Source organism: Ascaphus truei, unplaced genomic scaffold (genome assembly GCF_040206685.1).
Source record: "Ascaphus truei isolate aAscTru1 unplaced genomic scaffold, aAscTru1.hap1 HAP1_SCAFFOLD_459, whole genome shotgun sequence".
Lineage (NCBI taxonomy): Eukaryota > Metazoa > Chordata > Amphibia > Anura > Ascaphidae > Ascaphus > Ascaphus truei.
The window spans coordinates 264,701-283,320 of record NW_027456790.1 but is presented as its reverse complement, the minus strand read 5'-3'; the positions used below and the strand labels follow the sequence as shown (position 1 = coordinate 283,320).

The 18,620-nt window shown below is 58.6% G+C and overlaps 1 pseudogene; it reads right to left on the bottom strand.

The window, feature by feature from the left end:
* Positions 1–18,620, bottom strand: part of LOC142484907 (proline-rich transmembrane protein 1-like) — a 49,825-nt pseudogene that overhangs the window by 3,945 nt on the left and 27,260 nt on the right.

Here is an 18,620-nt window from a genome sequence, read left to right as displayed (position 1 = left end):
AGAAGGGAGCTATGAGCCTGTCCCTCCCCCCGCAAGGTGACACAGTGACACAGACAGAAGGGAGCTATGAGACTGTCCCTCCCCCCGCAGGGTGACACAGTGACACAGACAGAAGGGAGCTATGAGTCTGTCCCTCCCCCCGCAGGGTGACACAGATAGAAGGGAGCTATGAGTCTGTCCCTCCCCCGCAGGGTGACACAGTGACACAGACAGAAGGGAGCTATGAGTCTGTCCCTCCCCCCGCAGGGTGACACAGTGACACAGACAGAAGGGAGCTATGAGTCTGTCCCTCCCCCCGCAGGGTGACACAGTGACACAGACAGAAGGGAGCTATGAGCCTGTCCCTCCCCCCGCAGGGTGACACAGACAGAAGGGAGCTATGAGTCTGTCCCTCCCCCGCAGGGTGACACAGTGACACAGACAGAAGGGAGCTATGAGTCTGTCCCTCCCCCCGCAGGGTGACACAGTGACACAGATAGAAGGGAGCTATGAGCCTGTCCCTCCCCCCGCAGGGTGACACAGTGACACAGACAGAAGGGAGCTATGAGTCTGTCCCTCCCCCGCAGGGTGACACAGTGACAAAGACAGAAGGGAGCTATGAGCCTGTCCCTCCCCCCGCAGGGTGACACAGTGACACAGACAGAAGGGAGCTATGAGCCTGTCCCTCCCCCCGCAGGGTGACACAGTGACACAGACAGAAGGGAGCTATGAGTCTGTCCCTCCCCCGCAGGGTGACACAGACAGAAGGGAGCTATGAGACTGTCCCTCCCCCCGCAGGGTGACAGTGACACAGACAGAAGGGAGCTATGAGACTGCCCCTCCCCCGCAGGGTGACACAGTGACACAGACAGAAGGGAGCTATGAGTCTGTCCCTCCCCCCGCAGGGTGACACAGTGACACAGACAAAAGGGAGCTATGTGTCTGTCCCTCCCCCCGCAGTGTGACACAGACAGAAGGGAGCTATGAGTCTGTCCCTCCCCCCGCAGGGTGACACAGTGACACAGACAGAAGTGAGCTATGAGTCTGTCCCTCCCCCCACAGGGTGACACAGACAGAAGGGAGCTATGAGTCTGTCCCTCCCCCGCAGGGTGACACAGACAGAAGGGAGCTATGAGTCTGTCCCTCCCCCGCAGGGTGACACAGACAGAAGGGAGCTATGAGACTGCCCCTCCCCCGCAGGGTGACACAGTGACACAGACAGAAGGGAGCTATGAGTCTGTCCCTCCCCCCGCAGGGTGACACAGTGACACAGACAAAAGGGAGCTATGTGTCTGTCCCTCCCCCCGCAGTGTGACACAGACAGAAGGGAGCTATGAGTCTGTCCCTCCCCCCGCAGGGTGACACAGTGACACAGACAGAAGTGAGCTATGAGTCTGTCCCTCCCCCCACAGGGTGACACAGACAGAAGGGAGCTATGAGTCTGTCCCTCCCCCGCAGGGTGACACAGACAGAAGGGAGCTATGAGTCTGTCCCTCCCCCGCAGGGTGACACAGACAGAAGGGAGCTATGAGTCTGTCCCTCCCCCGCAGGGTGACACAGACAGAAGGGAGCTATGAGTCTGTCCCTCCCCCCGCAGGGTGACACAGTGACAAAGACAGAAGGGAGCTATGTGTCTGCCCCTCCCCCGCCGTGTGACACAGTGACACAGACAGAAGGGAGCTATGAGTCTGTCCCTCCCCCCGCAGGGTGACACAGTAAAACAGACAGAAGGGAGCTATGAGTCTGTCCCTCCCCCCGCAGGGTGACACAGTGACACAGACAGAAGGGAGCTATGAGTCTGTCCCTCCCCCCACAGGGTGACACAGACAGAAGGGAGCTATGAGTCTGTCCCTCCCCCCACAGGGTGACACGGTGACACAGATAGAAGGGAACGATGAGTCTGCCCCTCCCCCCGCAGGGTGACACGGTGACACAGACAGAAGGGAGCAAGAGTCTGTCCCTCCCCCCGCAGGGTGACACAGTGACACAGACAGAAGGGAGCAAGAGTCTGTCCCTCCCCCCGCAGGGTGACACAGTGACACAGACAAAAGGGAGCTATGTGTCTGTCCCTCCCCACGCAGGGTGACACAGACAGAAGGGAGCTATGAGCCTGTCCCTCCCCCGCAGGGGACACAGACAGAAGGGAGCTATGAGTCTGTCCCTCCCCCGCAGGGTGACACAGACAGAAGGGAGCTATGAGTCTGTCCCTCCCCCCGCAGGGTGACACAGTGACACAGACAGAAGGGAGCTATGAGTCTGTCCCTCCCCCCGCAGGGTGACACAGTGACAAAGACAGAAGGGAGCTATGTGTCTGCCCCTCCCCCGCCGTGTGACACAGTGACACAGACAGAAGGGAGCTATGAGTCTGTCCCTCCCCCCGCAGGGTGACACAGTAAAACAGACAGAAGGGAGCTATGAGTCTGTCCCTCCCCCCGCAGGGTGACACAGTGACACAGACAGAAGGGAGCTATGAGTCTGTCCCTCCCCCCACAGGGTGACACAGACAGAAGGGAGCTATGAGTCTGTCCCTCCCCCCACAGGGTGACACGGTGACACAGATAGAAGGGAACGATGAGTCTGCCACTCCCCCCGCAGGGTGACACGGTGACACAGACAGAAGGGAGCAAGAGTCTGTCCCTCCCCCCGCAGGGTGACACAGTGACACAGACAGAAGGGAGCTAACAGCCTGTCCCTCCCCCCGCAGGGTGACACAGGAGGGAGCGATGAGCCTGACCCTCCCCCCGCAGGGTGACACAGTGACACAAGAGGGAGCGATGAGCCTGTCCCTCCCCCGCAGGGTGACACAGTGACACAGGAGGGAGCGATGAGACTGCCCCTCCCCCCACAGGGTGACACGGTGACACTGGAGGGAGCGATGAGCCTGCCCCTCCCCCCGCAGGGTGACACGGTGACACAGGAGGGAGCGATGAGCCTGCCCCTCCCCCGCAGGGTGACACAGTGACACAGACAGAAGGGAGCTATGAGTCTGTCCCTCCCCCCACAGTGTGACACAGACAGAAGGGAGCTATGTGTCTGTCCCTCCCCCCGCAGGGTGACAGTGACACAGACAGAAGGGAGCTATGAGTCTGTACCTCCCCCGCAGGGTGACACAGTGACACAGACAGAAGGGAGCTATGAGTCTGTCCCTCCCCCCGCAGGGTGACACAGTGACACAGACAGAAGGGAGCTAACAGCCTGTCCCTCCCCCCGCAGGGTGACACAGGAGGGAGCGATGAGCCTGACCCTCCCCCCGCAGGGTGACACAGTGACACAAGAGGGAGCGATGAGCCTGTCCCTCCCCCGCAGGGTGACACAGTGACACAGGAGGGAGCGATGAGACTGCCCCTCCCCCCGCAGGGTGACACGGTGACACAGGAGGGAGCGATGAGCCTGCCCCTCCCCCCGCAGGGTGACACGGTGACACAGGAGGGAGCGATGAGCTTGCCCCTTCCCCGCAGGGTGACACGGTGACACAGGAGGGAGCGATGAGCTTGCCCCTCCCCCGCAGGGTGACACAGTGACACAGACAGAAGGGAGCTATGTGTCTGCCCCTCCCCCGCAGGGTGACACAGTGACACAGACAGAAGGGAGCTATGAGTCTGTCCCTCCCCCCACAGTGTGACACAGACAGAAGGGAGCTATGAGTCTGTCCCTCCCCCCGCAGGGTGACACAGTGACACAGGCAGAAGGGAGCTATGAGTCTGTCCCTCCCCCCGCAGGGTGACACAGGAGGGAGCGATGAGCCTGACCCTCCCCCCGCAGGGTGACACAGTGACACAAGAGGGAGCGATGAGCCTGTCCCTCCCCCGCAGGGTGACACAGTGACACAGGAGGGAGCGATGAGACTGCCCCTCCCCCCGCAGGGTGACACGGTGACACAGGAGGGAGCGATGAGCCTGCCCCTCCCCCCGCAGGGTGACACGGTGACACAGGAGGGAGCGATGAGCTTGCCCCTCCCCCGCAGGGTGACACAGTGATACAGACAGAAGGGAGCTATGTGTCTGCCCCTCCCCCACAGGGTGACACAGTGACACAGACAGAAGGAGCTATGAGTCTGTCCCTCCCCCCACAGTGTGACACAGTGACACAGACAGAAGGGAGCTATGAGACTGTCCCTCCCCCCGCAGGGTGACACAGTGACACAGACAGAAGGGAGCTATGTGTCTGCCCCTCCCCCACAGGGTGACACAGTGACACAGACAGAAGGAGCTATGAGTCTGTCCATCCCCCCGCAGGGTGACACAGTGACACAGACAGAAGGGAGCTATGAGTCTGTCCCTCCCCCCGCAGGGTGACACAGTGACACAGACAGAAGGGAGCTATGAGTCTGACCCTCCCCCCGCAGGGTGACACAGTGACACAGACAGAAGGGAGCTATGAGTCTGTCCCTCCCCCCGCAGGGTGACACGGTGACACAGACAGAAGGGAGCTATGAGTCTGTCCCTCCCCCCGCAGGGTGACACAGATAGAAGGGAGCTATGAGTCTGTCCCTCCCCCGCAGGGTGACACAGTGACACAGACAGAAGGGAGCTATGAGTCTGTCCCTCCCCCCGCAGGGTGACACAGTGACACAGACAGAAGGGAGCTATGAGTCTGTCCCTCCCCCCGCAGGGTGACACAGTGACACAGACAGAAGGGAGCTATGAGCCTGTCCCTCCCCCCGCAGGGTGACACAGACAGAAGGGAGCTATGAGTCTGTCCCTCCCCCGCAGGGTGACACAGTGACACAGACAGAAGGGAGCTATGAGTCTGTCCCTCCCCCCGCAGGGTGACACAGTGACACAGACAGAAGGGAGCTATGAGCCTGTCCCTCCCCCCGCAGGGTGACACAGTGACACAGACAGAAGGGAGCTATGAGACTGTCCCTCCCCCGCAGGGTGACACAGTGACACAGACAGAAGGGAGCTATGAGCCTGTCCCTCCCCCCACAGTGTGACACAGACAGAAGGGAGCTAAGAGTCTGTCCCTCCCCCCGCAGGGTGACACAGTGACACAGACAGAAGGGAGCTATGAGTCTGTCCCTCCCCCGCAGGGTGACACAGTGACAAAGACAGAAGGGAGCTATGAGCCTGTCCCTCCCCCCGCAGGGTGACACAGTGACACAGACAGAAGGGAGCTATGAGTCTGTCCCTCCCCCCGCAGGGTGACACAGTGACACAGACAGAAGGGAGCTATGAGCCTGTCCCTCCCCCCGCAGGGTGACACAGTGACACAGACAGAAGGGAGCTATGTGTCTGTCCCTCCCCCCGCAGGGTGACACAGTGACACAGACAGAAGGGAGCTATGAGTCTGCCCCTCCCCCCGCAGGGTGACACAGTGACACAGACAGAAGGGAGCTATGTGTCTGTCCCTCCCCCGCAGGGTGACACAGTGACACAGACAGAAGGGAGCTATGAGCCTGTCCCTCCCCCCGCAGGGTGACACAGTGACACAGACAGAAGGGAGCTATGAGACTGTCCCTCCCCCCGCAGGGTGACACAGTGACACAGACAGAAGGGAGCTATGAGACTGTCCCTCCCCCCGCAGGGTGACACAGTGACACAGACAGAAGGGAGCTATGAGTCTGTCCCTCCCCCGCAGGGTGACACAGACAGAAGGGAGCTATGAGACTGTCCCTCCCCCCGCAGGGTGACAGTGACACAGACAGAAGGGAGCTATGAGACTGCCCCTCCCCCGCAGGGTGACACAGTGACACAGACAGAAGGGAGCTATGAGTCTGTCCCTCCCCCCGCAGGGTGACACAGTGACACAGACAAAAGGGAGCTATGTGTCTGTCCCTCCCCCCGCAGTGTGACACAGACAGAAGGGAGCTATGAGTCTGTCCCTCCCCCCGCAGGGTGACACAGTGACACAGACAAAAGGGAGCTATGTGTCTGTCCCTCCCCACGCAGTGTGACACAGTGACACAGACAGAAGTGAGCTATGAGTCTGTCCCTCCCCCCACAGGGTGACACAGACAGAAGGGAGCTATGAGTCTGTCCCTCCCCCGCAGGGTGACACAGACAGAAGGGAGCTATGAGTCTGTCCCTCCCCCGCAGGGTGACACAGACAGAAGGGAGCTATGAGCCTGTCCCTCCCCCGCAGGGTGACACTGTGACACAGACAGAAGGGAGCTATGAGCCTGTCCCTCCCCCCGCAGAGTGACACAGACAGAAGGGAGCTATGAGTCTGTCCCTCCCCCGCAGGGTGACACAGTGACACAGACAGAAGGGAGCTATGAGTCTGTCCCTCCCCCCGCAGAGTGACACAGTGACACAGACAGAAGGGAGCTATGAGTCTGTCCCTCCCCCGCAGGGTGACACTGTGACACAGACAGAAGGGAGCTATGAGCCTGTCCCTCCCCCCGCAGAGTGACACAGACAGAAGGGAGCTATGAGTCTGTCCCTCCCCCGCAGGGTGACACAGACAGAAGGGAGCTATGAGTCTGTCCCTCCCCCGCAGGGTGACACAGACAGAAGGGAGCTATGAGTCTGTCCCTCCCCCCGCAGGGTGACACAGTGACAAAGACAGAAGGGAGCTATGTGTCTGCCCCTCCCCCGCCGTGTGACACAGTGACACAGACAGAAGGGAGCTATGAGTCTGTCCCTCCCCCCGCAGGGTGACACAGTAAAACAGACAGAAGGGAGCTATGAGTCTGTCCCTCCCCCCGCAGGGTGACACAGTGACACAGACAGAAGGGAGCTATGAGCCTGTCCCTCCCCCGCAGGGTGACACAGACAGAAGGGAGCTATGAGTCTGTCCCTCCCCCCGCAGGGTGACACAGTGACAAAGACAGAAGGGAGCTATGTGTCTGCCCCTCCCCCGCCGTGTGACACAGTGACACAGACAGAAGGGAGCTATGAGTCTGTCCCTCCCCCCGCAGGGTGACACAGTAAAACAGACAGAAGGGAGCTATGAGTCTGTCCCTCCCCCCGCAGGGTGACACAGTGACACAGACAGAAGGGAGCTATGAGCCTGTCCCTCCCCCGCAGGGTGACACAGACAGAAGGGAGCTATGAGTCTGTCCCTCCCCCCGCAGGGTGACACAGTGACAAAGACAGAAGGGAGCTATGTGTCTGCCCCTCCCCCGCCGTGTGACACAGTGACACAGACAGAAGGGAGCTATGAGTCTGTCCCTCCCCCCGCAGGGTGACACAGTAAAACAGACAGAAGGGAGCTATGAGTCTGTCCCTCCCCCCGCAGGGTGACACAGTGACACAGACAGAAGGGAGCTATGAGTCTGTCCCTCCCCCCGCAGGGTGACACAGTGACACAGACAGAAGGGAGCTATGAGTCTGTCCCTCCCCCCACAGGGTGACACAGACAGAAGGGAGCTATGAGTCTGTCCCTCCCCCCACAGGGTGACACGGTGACACAGACAGAAGGGAGCAAGAGTCTGTCCCTCCCCCCGCAGGGTGACACAGTGACACAGACAGAAGGGAGCTAACAGCCTGTCCCTCCCCCCGCAGGGTGACACAGGAGGGAGCGATGAGCCTGACCCTCCCCCCGCAGGGTGACACGGTGACACAGACAGAAGGGAGCAAGAGTCTGTCCCTCCCCCCGCAGGGTGACACAGTGACACAGACAGAAGGGAGCTAACAGCCTGTCCCTCCCCCCGCAGGGTGACACAGGAGGGAGCGATGAGCCTGACCCTCCCCCCGCAGGGTGACACAGTGACACAAGAGGGAGCGATGAGCCTGTCCCTCCCCCGCAGGGTGACACAGTGACACAGGAGGGAGCGATGAGACTGCCCCTCCCCCCACAGGGTGACACGGTGACACTGGAGGGAGCGATGAGCCTGCCCCTCCCCCCGCAGGGTGACACGGTGACACAGGAGGGAGCGATGAGCCTGCCCCTCCCCCGCAGGGTGACACAGTGACACAGACAGAAGGGAGCTATGAGTCTGTCCCTCCCCCCACAGTGTGACACAGACAGAAGGGAGCTATGTGTCTGTCCCTCCCCCCGCAGGGTGACAGTGACACAGACAGAAGGGAGCTATGAGTCTGTACCTCCCCCGCAGGGTGACACAGTGACACAGACAGAAGGGAGCTATGAGTCTGTCCCTCCCCCCGCAGGGTGACACAGTGACACAGACAGAAGGGAGCTATGAGTCTGTCCCTCCTCCCGCAGGGTGACACGGTGACACAGACAGAAGGGAGCTATGAGTCTGTCCCTCCCCCCACAGGGTGACACAGACAGAAGGGAGCTATGAGTCTGTCCCTCCCCCCACAGGGTGACACGGTGACACAGATAGAAGGGAGCGATGAGCCTGACCCTCCCCCCGCAGGGTGACACGGTGACACAGGAGGGAACGATGAGTCTGCCCCTCCCCCCACAGGGTGACACGGTGACACAGACAGAAGGGAGCTAACAGCCTGTCCCTCCCCCCGCAGGGTGACAGAGGAGGGAGCGATGAGCCTGACCCTCCCCCCGCAGGGTGACACAGTGACACAAGAGGGAGCGATGAGCCTGCCCCTCCCCCCGCAGGGTGACACGGTGACACAGGAGGAAGCGATGAGCCTGCCCCTCCCCCCGCAGGGTGACACGGTGACACAGGAGGGAGCGATGAGCTTGCCCCTTCCCCGCAGGGTGACACGGTGACACAGGAGGGAGCGATGAGCTTGCCCCTCCCCCGCAGGGTGACACAGTGACACAGACAGAAGGGAGCTATGTGTCTGCCCCTCCCCCGCAGGGTGACACAGTGACACAGACAGAAGGGAGCTATGAGTCTGTCCCTCCCCCCACAGTGTGACACAGACAGAAGGGAGCTATGAGTCTGTCCCTCCCCCCACAGGGTGACACAGTGACACAGACAGAAGGGAGCTATGAGTCTGTCCCTCCCCCCGCAGGGTGACACAGTGACACAGGCAGAAGGGAGCTATGAGTCTGTCCCTCCCCCCGCAGGGTGACACAGGAGGGAGCGATGAGCCTGACCCTCCCCCCGCAGGGTGACACAGTGACACAAGAGGGAGCGATGAGCCTGTCCCTCCCCCGCAGGGTGACACAGTGACACAGGAGGGAGCGATGAGACTGCCCCTCCCCCCGCAGGGTGACACGGTGACACAGGAGGGAGCGTTGAGCCTGCCCCTCCCCCCGCAGGGTGACACGGTGACACAGGAGGGAGCGATGAGCTTGCCCCTCCCCCGCAGGGTGACACAGTGACACAGACAGAAGGGAGCTATGTGTCTGCCCCTCCCCCGCAGGGTGACACAGTGACACAGACAGAAGGAGCTATGAGTCTGTCCCTCCTCACGCAGGGTGACACGGTGACACAGATAGAAGGGAGCGATGAGCCTGACCCTCCCCCCGCAGGGTGACACAGACAGAAGGGAGCTATGAGTCTGTCCCTCCCCCCGCAGGGTGACACGGTGAAACAGATAGAAGGGAGCTATGAGTCTGTCCCTCCCCCCGCAGGGTGACAGTGACACAGACAGAAGGGAGCTATGAGTCTGTCCCTCCCCCCACAGGGTGACACGGTGACACAGACAGAAGGGAGCTATGAGTCTGTCCCTCCCCCCGCAGGGTGACACGGTGACACAGGAGGGAACGATGAGCCTTCCCCCTCCCCCCGCAGGGTGACACGGTGACACAGGAGGGAGCGATGAGCCTGCCCCTCCCCCCGCAGGGTGACACAGGAGGGAGCGATGAGCCTGACCCTCCCCCCGCAGGGTGACACAGTGACACAAGAGGGAGCGATGAGCCTGTCCCTCCCCCGCAGGGTGACACAGTGACACAGGAGGGAGCGATGAGACTGCCCCCCCCCCCCGCAGGGTGACACGGTGACACTGGAGGGAGCGATGAGCCTGCCCCTCCCCCCGCAGGGTGACACGGTGACACAGGAGGGAGCGATGAGCCTGCCCCTCCCCCGCAGGGTGACACAGTGACACAGACAGAAGGGAGCTATGTGTCTGCCCCTCCCCCGCAGGGTGACACAGTGACACAGACAGAAGGGAGCTATGAGTCTGTCCCTCCCCCCACAGTGTGACACAGACAGAAGGGAGCTATGAGCCTGTCCCTCCCCCGCAGGGTGACACAGTGACACAGACAGAAGGGAGCTATGAGTCTGTCCCTCCCCCCGCAGGGTGACACAGTGACACAGACAGAAGGGAGCTATGAGTCTGTCCCTCCCCCCGCAGGGTGACACAGTGACACAGACAGAAGGGAGCTATGAGTCTGTCCCTCCCCCCGCAGGGTGACACGGTGACACAGATAGAAGGGAGCTATGAGTCTGACCCTCCCCCCGCAGGGTGACACAGTGACACAGACAGAAGGGAGCTATGAGTCTGTCCCTCCCCCCACAGGGTGACACGGTGACACAGATAGAAGGGAGCGATGAGCCTGACCCTCCCCCCGCAGGGTGACACGGTGACACAGGAGGGAACGATGAGTCTGCCCCTCCCCCCGCAGGGTGACACGGTGACACAGACATAAGGGAGCTATGAGCCTGTCCCTCCCCCCGCAGGGTGACACAGTGACACAGACAGAAGGGAGCTAACAGCCTGTCCCTCCCCCCGCAGGGTGACACAGGAGGGAGCGATGAGCCTGACCCTCCCCCCACAGGGTGACACAGTGACACAAGAGGGAGCGATGAGCCTGTCCCTCCCCCGCAGGGTGACACAGTGACACAGGAGGGAGCGATGAGACTGCCCATCCCCCGCAGGGTGACACGGTGACACTGGAGGGAGCGATGAGCCTGCCCCTCCCCCCGCAGGGTGAGACGGTGACACAGGAGGGAGCGATGAGCTTGCCCCTCCCCCGCAGGGTGACACAGTGACACAGACAGAAGGGAGCTATGTGTCTGCCCCTCCCCCGCAGGGTGACACAGTGACACAGACAGAAGGGAGCTATGAGTCTGTCCCTCCCCCCACAGTGTGACACAGACAGAAGGGAGCTATGAGTCTGTCCCTCCCCCCGCAGGGTGACACAGTGACACAGACAGAAGGGAGCTATGAGTCTGTCCCTCCCCCCGCAGGGTGACACAGTGACACAGATAGAAGGGAGCTATGAGTCTGACCCTCCCCCCGCAGGGTGACACAGTGACACAGACAGAAGGGAGCTATGAGCCTGTCCCTCCCCCCGCAGGGTGACACAGTGACACAGGCAGAAGGGAGCTATGAGTCTGTCCCTCCCCCCACAGTGTGACACAGACAGAAGGGAGCTATGAGTCTGTCCCTCCCCCCGCAGGGTGACACGGTGACACAGATAGAAGGGAGCTATGAGTCTGTCCCTCCCCCCGCTGGGTGACAGTGACACAGACAGAAGGGAGCTATGAGTCTGTCCCTCCCCCCACAGGGTGACACAGACAGAAGGGAGCTATGAGTCTGTCCCTCCCCCCGCAGGGTGACACGGTGACACAGACAGAAGGGAGTTATGAGTCTGTCCCTCCCCCCGCAGGGTGACACGGTGACACAGGAGGGAACGATGAGCCTTCCCCCTCCCCCCGCAGGGTGACACGGTGACACAGGAGGGAGCGATGAGCCTGCCCCTCCCCCGCAGGGTGACACAGGAGGGAGCGATGAGCCTGACCCTCCCCCGCAGGGTGACACAGGAGGGAGCGATGAGCCTGCCCCTCCCCCGCAGGGTGACACAGGAGGGAGCGATGAGCCTGACCCTCCCCCGCAGGGTGACACAGTGACACAGGAGGGAGCGATGAGTCTGCCTCTCCCCCCGCAGGGTGACACGGTGACACAGGAGGGAGCGATGAGCCTGCCCCTCCCCCCGCAGGGTGACACAGGAGGGAGCGATGAGCCTGCCCCTCCCCCCGCAGGGTGACACAGGAGGGAGCGATGAGCCTGCCCCTCCCCCCGCAGGGTGACACAGGAGGGAGCGATGAGCCTGCCCCTCCCCCTGCAGGGTGACACAGGAGGGAGCGATGAGCCTGCCCCTCCCCCCGCAGGGTGACACGGTGACACAGGAAGGAGCGATGAGCCCGCCCCTCCCCCCACAGGGTGACACGGTGTCACAGGAGGGAGCGATGAGCCTGCCCCTCCCCCCGCAGGGTGACACAGTGACACAGACAGAAGGGAGCGATGAGCCTGCCCCTCCCCCCTCAGGGTGACACTGTGACACAGGAGGGAGCGATGAGTCTGTCCCTCCCCCCGCAGGGTGACACAGACAGAAGGGAGCTATGAGTGTGTCCCTCCCCCCGCAGGGTGACACAGTGACCCAGACAGAAGAGAGCTATGAGTCTGTCCCTCCCCCCGCAGGGTGACACAGACAGAAGGGAGCTATGAGTCTGTCCCTCCCCCCGCAGGGTGACACAATGACACAGACAGAAGGGAGCTATGAGCCTCTCCCTCAGCCCGCAGGGTGACACAGTGACACAGACAGAAGGGAGCTATGAGCCTGTCCCTCCCCCCGCAGGGTGACACAGTGACACAGACAGAAGGGAGCTATGAGTCTGTCCCTCCCCCCGCAGGGTGACACAGTGACACAGACAGAAGGAGCTATGAGCCTGTCCCTCCCCCTGCAGGGTGACACAGTGACACAGACAGAAGGGAGCTATGAGTCTGTCCCTCCCCCTGCAATGTGACACAGACAGAAGGGAGCTATGAGCCTGTCCCTCCCCCCGCAGGGTGACACAGTGACACAGACAGAAGGGAGCTATGAGCCTCTCCCTCAGCCCGCAGGGTGACACAGTGACACAGACAGAAGGGAGCTATGAGCCTGTCCCTCCCCCCGCAGGGTGACACAGTGACACAGACAGAAGGGAGCTATGAGCCTGTCCCTCCCCCGCAGGGTGACACAGTGACACAGACAGAAGGGAGCTATGAGTCTGTCCCTCCCCCCGCAGGGTGACACAGTGACACAGACAGAAGGGAGCTATGAGTCTGTCCCTCCCCCCGCAGGGTGACACATTGACACAGACAGAAGGGAGCTATGAGTCTGTCCCTCCCCCCGCAGGGTGACACAGTGACACAGACAGAAGGGAGCTATGAGCCTGTCCCTCCCCCCGCAGGGTGATACAGACAGAAGGGAGCTATGAGCCTGTCCCTCCCCCGCAGGGTGACACAGTGACACAGACAGAAGGGAGCTATGAGTCTGTCCCTCCCCCCGCAGGGTGACACAGTGACACAGACAAAAGGGAGCTATGAGTCTGTCCCTCCCCCTGCAGTGTGACACAGACAGAAGGGAGCTATGAGTGTTTCCCTCCCCCCGCAGGGTGACACAGTGACACAGACAGAAGGGAGCTATGAGCCTGTCCCTCCCCCAGCAGGGTGACACAGTCACACAGACAAAAGGGAGCTATGAGTCTGTCCCTCCCCCCGCAGGGTGACACAGTGATAGGGTGACACAGTAACAGGGTGACAGTGACTGAGTAACTTAGTGACAGGGTATTACAGTGACAAGGTGACAGTGACAGGGTGAAACAGTGACAGGGTGAAACAGTGACAGGGACACAGTGAACGGGTGACATTGACAGGGTGACAGGGTGAGTGACAGGGTGACAGTGTCAGGGTGACACAGTGTCAGGGTGGCACAGTGTCAGCGTGACACAGTGACAGGATGACACAGTGAAAGGGGACAGTGACAGGGTGACACAGTGACAGGGTGACACAGTGACAGGTGATGGTTACAGTGTGACAGTGACAGGATGATACAGTGACAGGGACAGGGAGACACAGTGACAGGGTGACACAGTGACAGGGTGACACAGTGACAGGGTGACAGTGACAGTGTCAGGGAGACACAGTGACAGGATGTCACAGTGAAAGGGGGACAGTGACAGGGTGACACAGCATCAGGGTGACACAGTGTCAGGGTGACACAGTGACTTGTGACGGTTACAGGGTGACAGGATGATACAGTGACAGGGTGACAGTGACAGGGTGACATAGTGACAGGGTGACAGTGTCAGGGTGACAGTGACAGGGTGACACAGTGACAGTGACAGGATGACACAGTGACAGGGTGACACAGTGACAGGGTGACACAGTGACAGGGTGACACAGTGACAGGGTGACAGTGACAGGGTGACACAGTGACAGGTGACACAGTGACACCCACCTGCACGGCTTTGATGATAGCGATGACTCCGTTGGCCAGAAGCAGCAGATAGTGGTCAGCACAGCGATTGGGAGATAGTCATGAGGGGGGCGTCGTGGCTCCAGGAGAGCGAGTCCCGGGGGGATCTGAGGAGGGGGCATCCCAGGCTGGGGGGGGATAGATCCGGTCTGATACTGCTGGGGAGGGAGCACAAGAAGGGAAGAGATAAATACCCCGCTACACACCTCTATATACCTCTTCTCTCCCCTACCGCCCTCCCTCCCCCTCCCGCTCCCCTCCCTCTCTCTCCCACCCCCATCTCTCTCTCTCTCTCGCTCCTGTCACCCTCTCTCCCCTCCCATCTCTCTCTCCTCTCGCTCCCCTCCCCTCTCTCCTCCCCCTCTCTCTCTTCTCCCTCGCTGCCCTCCGCCTCTCCTCCCTCCACTCTTTCCCATCCTCCCTCTCTCTCCCCTCCCGCTCCATCTCTCTCTCCCCTCGCTCCATCTCTCTCTTCCCCCTCGCTGCCCTCCCCCTCTCTCTCCTCCCTCCACTCTTTCCATCCCTCCCTTCCCCCTCTCTCTCCCTCCCTGTCCCACTTGCTCCCCTCCCCCTCTCTCCCTCTTTCTCCCCCCCCTATCTCCTCCCTCCTCTCTTTCCATTCCCCTCTCTCCCCTCCACCTCGCTCCCTCCTTTCGCTCCCTTCGCTCTCTCTCCCCTCTTCCTCTCTCATTGCCCTTTCCCCTCTCTTTCTCTACCACCGCCTTCTCTCCCCCTCTTTCTCTTCCTTTCTCTCCTTCTCCTCTCTTCCTGCCCTTCCCCCTCTTTCTTTACACCCCCTTCTCCCTATCTCCCGTCACCCTCTCTCCCCCGCTCCTCTCCCATCCCCCCACCCCTTCCTCCCTCTCTGCCTCCCCCCTATTACTCACCGTGCCCACAGGGTAGACAGGTACATATGCAGTGCAGGGCTGTAGGTGCATGGGGTACCCCCCTGCTGGACGTACCCCCCCACAGGCATGGTCCCCCCAGTCTGATGAGTCTGTACCATGTACCCCTGCTGGTTAGTGGAGCCCCCGTGAAGGGGGTCTCCTGCAGGTAGCCCTGGGGGTCCTGGCGGGGAGGGTGGGCTGGCTGGCTGGGTGGGGGGTCATTGTACCCCGGTATCACCCGTTACAGGGGCCCTCCCCACCAGGCTGGTTATAGGGAGGAGGGGAGCTGTGGGATCCCAGAGTCCGGAGGACCTGGGGAGAGAGGGAGAGAGGGGGGGAGAGAGGAGAGGGGGGGTGAGAGGGAGAGAGGGAGATGAGGAGAGAGAGAGCGGGTGAGAGGGAGAGAGAGAGAGAGGGAGATGGTGAGAGAGAGATAAGAGGTGGGGAGGGAGAGAGAGGGGGAGAGAGAGAGAGAGAGGTGGGGGAGGGAGAGAGATAGAGAGGGAGAGATAGAGAGGGAGAGAGAGAGGGGGGTGAGAGGGAGAGAGAGAGGGGGAAGAGATATGGGGAGAGAGGGTGATAGATAGATAGAGAGAGAGAGAGAGAGAGAGAGAGAGAGAGAGAGAGAGAGGGGTGAGAGGGAGAGAGAGAGGGGGGGGAAGAGATATGGGGAGAGAGGGTGATGGGGAGAGAGAGAGGGGGGGTGAGAGGGAGAGAGAGAGGGGGAAGAGATATGGGGAGAGAGGGTGATAGAGAGAGAGAGAGAGAGAGAGAGAGAGAGAGAGAGAGAGAGAGAGAGGGAGAGAGAGAGAGAGAGAGAGAGAGAGAGAGAGAGAGAGAGGGAGATGGGGAGAGAGAGATAGAGAGGTGGGGGAGGGAGAGAGATAGAGAGCGAGAGAGAGAGGGGGGAAGAGATGTGGGAAGAGATGTGGGGAGAGACGGAGGGTGGAGAGAGAGGGCGAGAGAGAGATGTGGAGAGGAAAGAGCGAGAGAGAGAGAGAGAGAGAGAGAGAGAGAGAGAGAGAGAGAGAGAGAGAGAGAGAGAGAGAGAGAGGTGGGGGAGAGAGAGAGAGATGTGGGGGAGAGAGAGAGAGATGGGGAGAGAGAGTGATAGATAGATAGATAGATAGATAGATAGATAGAGAGAGAGAGTGATAGAGAGAGAGAGAGAGAGAGAGAGAGAGAGAGAGAGAGAGAGATGTGGGGGAGAGAGAGAGAGATGGGGAGGGTAGAGAGATAGAGAGGTGGGAGAGAGAGAGTGAGAGGAGGAAGAGATGTGGGGAGAGAGGGTGACAGAGAGGGAGGAAGGGAGCGAGACAGAGGAGAAAGAGAGGGAGAGAGGAGGGGGTGGAGAGAAAGTGAGGAAGGAGGACACAGTCAGTGCTCCCCCCCGGGCAAAACAGCACAGAAACCAAGAGATGTGACACACAGATATATAGTATAAACATCCACGCATATACAGTGTATGTATATATATATATATATGTACACACACACATGCAGCATGTATATATATATATATTTACAGTATACACACACACGTATATATGTTTGTATATTTTTATGAATAAAGCGATTGTACGATTGAGTTCCCGCTACAGAGGAATTATTCATTTATTTACAATTCTAATCAAACTTTCGTCTTTATCTTCCGGTCTCCGGCGCCGACTTCCAATATCTTCCGTATGAAACGTCAATTCATCCACGCTAACTCAGAGTGGATATATAGTATATATATATATACCGAGAGTGGATTATTGTATATATATATATATATATATATTTATATATACCGAGAGTGGATTTATTGTATATATATATACCGACCGAGAGTGAATTTATTGTATATATATATACCGAGAGTGGATTTATTGTATATATATATACCGAGAGTGGATTTATTGTATATATATATACCGAGAATGGATTTATTGCATATACACTGGCGACACACTTTATTCGAGCTCGGCTAGTCCCACGAATTCGGGTATAACCCGGGTGTATTGAGGTTTGTGACTGTTTTCTGCCCGAGTGCATTGAGGTATTTTCCAAGCAGGGATTGAAGCATTTTATTCCCGCTGGCTGCAATACTGCACAGTATATATATATATACTGCATTACAATTCATGAATTTATGCCATCTGGTAGACACGCGAAGCATTGCAGCCTATTAAATCCTAATCATTATCATTTAACAGATCAGCCGCCCGTCAGCCAGGCATGAACCCAGGCTGGAAGGCAACACAACGGGGCTTGTCAGAGGTGAGGAGCGGCGCATTCCAGGTATCTGCCAGGTACATACTGGGTATTTGCTCGAATAAAGTGTGTCGGTGCAGGTATATATACAGAGAGTGGATATATTGCCGATTCGTTGATGATGTGTTTTTTATGTTGCAGAATTGTACACATACCTCAAATACGCTCAACACCCCTACATGACCCCTGTGGGCCAGATACACGAAACACCGCTAAATCCGTGCTCATAACAGGGCGTTCCCTAAAACTGGAACAGGCCTCAACATCATGTGCTGTTATCTTCCAGTAACGTGACGGTAAGTATGTCTTAGTGTTACTCCCATCCAGTCCCTATAACTCCCAATAACGTGACGGTAAGTATGTCTTAGTGTTACTCCCATCCAGGCCCTATAACTCCCAATAACATGACGGTAATTATGTCTTAGTGTTACTCCCATCCAGGCCCTATAACTCCCATAACGTGACGGTAAGTATGTCTTAGTGTTACTCCCATCCAGTCCCTATAACTCCCAATAACATGACGGTAATTATGTCTTAGTGTTACTCCCATCCAGGCCCTCTAACTCCAGTAACGTGACGGTAAGTAGTGTCTTAGTGTTACTCCCATCCAGTCCCTATAACTCCCAATAATGTGACGGTAAGTATGTCTCAGTGTTACTCCCATCCAGACCCTATAACTCCCAATAACGTGACGGTAAGTATGTCTTAGTGTTACTCCCACCCAGAGCCTATAACTCCCAGTAACGTGACGGTAAGTATGTCTTAGTGTTACTCCCATCCAGTCCCTATAACTCCCAATAATGTGACGGTAAGTATGTCTTAGTGTTACTCCCACCCAGACCCTATAACTCCCAATAACGTGACGGTAAGTGTGTCTTAGTGTTACTCCCACCCAGTCCCTATAACTCCCAATAACGTGACGGTAAGTATGTCTTAGTGTTACTCCCACCCAGTCCCTATAACTCCCAATAACGTGACGGTAAGTATGTCTTAGTGTTACTCCCATCCAGGCCCTATAACTCTCAATAACGTGACGGTAAGTATGTCTTAGTGTTACTCCCATCCAGTCCCTATAACTCCCAGTAACGTGACGGTAATTATGTCTTAGTGTTACTCCCATCCAGGCCCTATAACTCCCAATAACGTGACGGTAAGTATGTCTTAGTGTTACTCCCATCCAGACCCTATAACTCCCAGTAACGTGACGGTAAGTATGTCTCAGTGTTACTCCCATCCAGTCCCTATAACTCCCAATAACGTGACGGTAAGTATGTCTTAGTGTTACTCCCATCCAGTCCCTATAACTCCCAATAACGTGACAGTAAGTATGTCTTAGTGTTACTCCCATCCAGTCCCTATAACTCCCAATAACGTGACAGTAAGTATGTCTTAGTGTTACTCCCACCCAGTACCTATAACTCCCAATAACGTGACAGTAAGTGTGTCTTAGTGTCACTCCCATCCAGACCCTATAACTCCCAGTAACGTGACGGT